Raw genomic sequence first — 5977 nt, 5'->3', positions numbered from 1 at the left:
GTTGTTTTTATAGGGTGTTTGCTTTTACATTTCTCTGTTATAAAACAATATATACAGGATATCTTAATGAACTACAGTGGGATCCAAAACCAGAACCAACTAAAGCTTCTATACAGCATTTTTCTAAGTGAATAATATAGTTTTAATTATAATTTATATATATATCATCAGCATACATATTTGAGTGAAAAGTGATAAAAGTTGAACTGATAAACGTACCTGAATTTCAGAAAGTTCTAGTCTCCTTTTTTATTTGAAGAGGACCTATTTTGCCCCTGTTCACAAGTTGTAATATAAGTCACTGGTGTCCCCAGTATGTGTCTGTGATGTTTCAGCTCAAAATACCCCAAATATAATTTATTATAGCTTGTCAAATTTGCCCCTATTTGGGTGTGAGCAAAAACATACCGTTTTTGTGTGTCCCTTTAAATGCAAATTAGTTTTTCATAAGAGGGTGGAGCCTTTACAGCAACTACAAAACAGGAGAATCAAATGCAGCCGAAGGAAGTTACAACTTTTAGAATGCAACTGGACATTTCTGAATGGTTAGTGGATACATTTATGTAGTTGTTGTGGAGTTAAGTTGATTCAACTCGTTTGATTCGACTAGCATGTACCGTCAAAAAAAATCTTTCAGAAACAACTTTAACTTCAAATCAAGCATTGAACTAGAATAGACTGACGGCAGAAGATCTGGACACCACCGACAGCTTTAATTGGCCAAGGACCGCCCAAAAGGACGTTTGATTGACATGTAACGCAACGAATCACAGTTCGTTTTGTTACGCATCATGTTTAGGGGCGTGAAAATGTAAAGTCGGTGTCCCTACGGCAACAGGCCGGCGTGCATCTAATAAATTATTAATTCATAATCGTTGAGCAAGTTAACTGCAACAATGGAGCCGCGAACTTCACAGTATCGTTTGAAGATAGTTAATCCTTTAGTTAATCCTAAAAGGACTCATTGTCAGTTGTAAAAACGTTGGCTTTCTTTTTCCACAAGGGGGTTTGGCATCATGGCGACTTTGTTTCTAGCCGGACCGTTAAGGAATGCAGCACACACGTCTCCCAGAAATCCTTTAGAATTCAACCAATCAGATGACTACTTTGAAACTCTTAAAGTGTTAAACATTGTGTGTTCTTTATTAGTAGCGAACGGTGACTTTTTTTAACCGGATATGCTGGGTGGCGCGTTATGTCAAAAATGCACCTGCTCCAGATGGTTTATTATGAGAGACGTTCGCGTTCACTCTAGAGTGTAAGCTGCTCAGTTTCTTACTCTCTTGATGCATAGCAACACAGCTAAAGTATTTCCAATATGTTTGACCTTTAAACGCCATTGGCTAAGGACACATCTAAATCGACACAAAAGAGACGACAAAAAAAGAAACACAATGGCAGGTGTCAATTTAAATGTATGCCAGATGTGTTTTTTTTTAAAGAAATTAAAAATAAGTATAATAATAAGTATTAGTAGCTTGTTATAAATTAAATAAATATAAGTGAAATATAGCATTATAAATAGTATAATAAAATATAAGTATTCTTTAAAAATAAGTTGAAATAATGGAAATTGATGACTTGAACAAATGCATTGACAATCGATTAACAGCCTCAGATAGTTACAGTTTATACGTTTTCGTTAAAAAGAAATGTCCTTATGGAGAAAATGAAATACTATGTTATGATTGAGTTATGACTTTTTTCACTTGATTTAGTTTAGTAAGTTTTCTATCAAATACGATGTGATTTATCAAGATCTGGCAAGATCGCGGACATCTTTCCCTGCGCATGAAACACCCCCATATGCCAGCAAACCAATCAGAACGTGGGACATTTACATATTTGGCAGACGCTATTATCCAAAGCGACTTACATTGCATCTCAAGGTACACATTTACATTGTCATCAGTTCTTGCTTTCCCTGGGAATCAAACCCATGACCTTAGCGTTGCAAGCAACAACGCTCTACTGTTTGAGCTACAGGAAAGACGCTGCTGTGGATTCGCTTACCCGAAACCCTCCGTAAATGTAGTTAACAAGTTAACTGAAGTTCGGGAGCAAGGCCACGCCTCAACTAATCAGCTCGTTCCCCGTCTGTATATATACACCGAACCCACCTTCACCACACCGTTCGTCTCAGTTTCTCGACATGGATCCCCAGCTGCAGATCAACCCTTCTGACTCCGACGACGACTTATTCGGAATCGCTCCTTCACCACAGAGGAGGTCTTCACAACAATCCCCAGGTAGCCAAAATCCACACCGGCTGCGTTCTGCCATAGAAATCCCTCAGCACCGCGGGCATTCACAAAGTTCATCATCGAAGATTTCTCCAACCCCGACTCGATCTCAGGATCACTCTCCTCTGCAAACGAGAACTACCATCAACGATCGCCACAGGCACGGAAGCCGGCGCGATCGCTCTCCTCGTCAACAGCGTCATCATTCATCAAACCGCAGTCATTCTCAGCGCAATTACACCACGTCTCCCAGACCAGAGACTAACATTAGGAATTGGACCGTAGCTCGCCTTCAGCGAGCTCTTAAGGATAAAGGCATCCACTTCAGCCGATCTGACAATAAATCAAGATTATTTCAGCTTTATACAGCATCCACCAACACTCCAACTTTAAATTCCGAGCCTCCAACGCTTCCGGCATCCACACGCGATCCTCCCATCGTCACTCATGACGTCACCGCACTGCCTCCACAACAGCCTCAGCCAGCAGTATCGGCGCCACCTAGTGGAGATCAACTACTTCAACCTCCAATTTCCGCCCCTTCTACCTCAGATTTATCCCATCTAATGACATCTTTTCTTACATACTTACGATCACAAACAGCTCCAAATCCTCATGGACATTCATCCCTTCATCCCATCATCCATTCTTCTACCCTTCCTTCTGGCATTAACAGCCACACTGCTCCTGTTATTTCTGATTCTTCCCTACAAATTAACCCAAATCAAGTCCATCATGCAGCAAACCCAGGACTTCCACCTCTCAGCGGACCTTTTCAACCCCCTACTATTCCTTCCTTTTACCCAGCTAATCTATCACTTTTCCCCTCCCTTCCCCACCCCTACCCCTCCCTTTCCCAACACCCTCACATCATGCCAATAAATACTAGCCCATATACCTTGGCCACAGCTGCACAGCCTCCTCGTCCAGCTTCATCAATTCACCGGCCCTCCCCGGTCTCTTCAGCCTCACGTCTTCAGATCCTATCAGGTAACTACACCGATCTAGCCCAGCTCCTCCAGCCATCCCTCATAAATTCCAGCCAGCCCAGAGAGCTGCAAACTAGTCTAGGCCTAATGCAGTTCAGCCATCCACTAAACTCTCATTCAAAAGACCTTACTCCCACCGAATTCGCTTTAGCTTTCTCGATCTACAGAGATATAATTTGCTCTGTCTATCCTGATCGAAGAACAGAGCTAGACGATTACCTTTCAATTGTTTTAGACATGGCAGTGCGTTTCGGAGGAACAGGCTTCTACAACTATCACGTTCTTTTCGCCAACCAAGTAACAGGTCGGTTACAGCAGTTTAATCAGGGAACATACTGGGGCACTCTTGATGCAGAACTTTACTGTCGGATCTTCGCAGCACGCACCTCAATGTCCTGCCAACTATGCGGGGCACCCTCACATCCAGCCTCAGCATGCACCATCACACCATCTCAACCCTCCTCCTCACGCAAAACATCCGTTTCCAATAGATTATCCTCAGCAGCCCCACCTCCTCCTCTAATTCCCAAACCCCTCAACATACAACCCACAGCCAATGTTCCACTTCCCAAAGGCATCGACAAAAGAGGACGGCCGATCCTCTACCAAGGAGGCAGAATGGTATGCAACAACTTCAACGATCTCGGCTGCTCTCTTTCCAATTGCAGATTCCTACACACCTGCTCCTTCTGCGAAGGCGCTCACTCAAGAGCCTCTTGCCCCCACAACCCAACTGCTCTACCTGACTGACTATCAAAGTATCTCGGAACACCAGTCAAGGTAAAAGCATTAGCCACTGCCTTACTAGACCACCCCGACAGAGAGTTTGTAGATTTCCTTATCAGTGGATTAACAAACGGCTTCCTCCCAGGCATAGAGATAATCCCGGACACGTCTCATCTCTCCCATAACCTCCAGTCCGCTCTTTCCGAACCAAACGTAGTTGACACATTAATAGCTAAAGAAATCCAAGAAGGATTCATGATAGGCCCATTTAAAGAACCTCCATTTTCTCCCTTTCGCATCAGCCCCATCGGAATCGCCACCAGGAAATATTCTGGGAAAAAGAGATTAATCATCGACCTGTCCTCCCCCCATGGCACACACATTCCCAGTATCAATAGCATCATTCCAGCCCCAGACTTCTCCATGAAATACGCTTCCATCGACCAAGCCATCACTCTCATCCGCAAGGCAGGCCATGGAGCATGGCTCTCCAAAGCAGACATCACCAGTGCTTTCAAAGTCATGCCCATTCACCCAGAATTCTGGCGTTTCTTTGGAATATTCTGGAAAGGAGCTTATTATTTTTCAGTACGCCTCACTTTCGGCTGCAGAAGCAGCCCCAAGATCTTTGACTCCCTCTCGGAGGCCTTATGTTGGATTCTCATCAATAACCACAGGCTTCCCTACGTCCTCCACCTCCTCGATGACTTCCTCATCATCACACCCACATCCGCACCTCCACACTCAGGACTTTCTACCCTCGTTAAAATGTTTTCCGAACTAGGCGTACCCCTTTCAAAAGAGAAGACCTCAGGGCCATGCACCTCCATCGAGTTCTTAGGCATCACCCTAGACTCCATCTCCTTCCAAGCATCTCTACCTCCTGAGAAAATACAACGCATTTCATTGCTCCTATCGAACTATCTTCTAGCAGACAGGTGCACTAAGCAACAGCTGCTAGCCCTTCTTGGCCATCTTAACTACGCCATCAGAATAATTCCCCAGGGAAAATCTTTCCTTTCCAACCTACTGTCAAAAGCAGCAACAATCCCCTCTCTACACGACAAAGTCACATTGGACGAAGCCTGCAAAATGGAAATGCGGCTCTGGCAGCAATTTCTGTCTTCATGGAACGGCATATCCTTCTTTTATAACGACTATGTCACACAGCCAGAAGACATTCAGCTGTATACAGATGCAGCGCCTTCCACCGGATTCGGCGGCTACTACAGCGGCCGCTGGTTCGCTTCTGAATGGCCACCAGAATTCAGCTGTCTAATTCAGCAGCCAGACCTTCCCTCATCTGCACTTTACGAAATGTACCCCGTCATCATAGCAGCCATCCTTTGGGGGCATGAATGGTCCAGACATTCCATACTCATCCACTCAGATAACACGGCAGTAGTCGAAATCATAAACAAAGGCAGATCTCGTTCCCCGGCTATCATGCAATTAGTCCGCAGACTGACACTAATATCGGCTCAACACCAGTTTATCATCCGAGCTGCACACATCCCAGGATACCACAATAGCATAGCTGACTCATTGTCTCGTTTTTCTTTTCAGAAGTTCAGAATCTTGGCTCCAGAGTCAGACATCCATCCCACGCCAGTCCCACCGTTTTCAGCCACCATCTTCAATTAAATCCACAGCTGGAAGCCCTTTCATACGCTTCACAAGAAGCTATCCTCAACGGCCTCGCTCCGAGTACCCTCTCTGCTTACTCGACTGGTTGGAATTGTTTCAAGGCTTACCACTCCTTCTACCAACTCTCATTTCCTCTAATGAATGTTTGGTCCATCTGCAACTTCGTCACTCATGCCCATTCCTACCTAAATATCAGGGCATCCTCCATTCAGACTTACCTATCCGGAATCAACTTTATCTACAAACTCGCCACTGGTGACCAATGCCACTCCATTTCTCACTCCCACGTATCCATGCTCATCAGAGGTCTACGAAAACAAGAACCAGTCCTCCCCATTAAACGCTTGCCCTTAACTTCCGACCTCCTTAGCC

The sequence above is a fragment of the Phoxinus phoxinus genome, assembly GCF_949152265.1.
Source record: "Phoxinus phoxinus genome assembly, chromosome: 9".
Classification (NCBI taxonomy): Eukaryota; Metazoa; Chordata; class Actinopteri; order Cypriniformes; family Leuciscidae; genus Phoxinus; species Phoxinus phoxinus.
The sequence above is the reverse complement of the archived record's forward strand: the minus strand, read 5'-3'. Positions refer to the sequence as shown.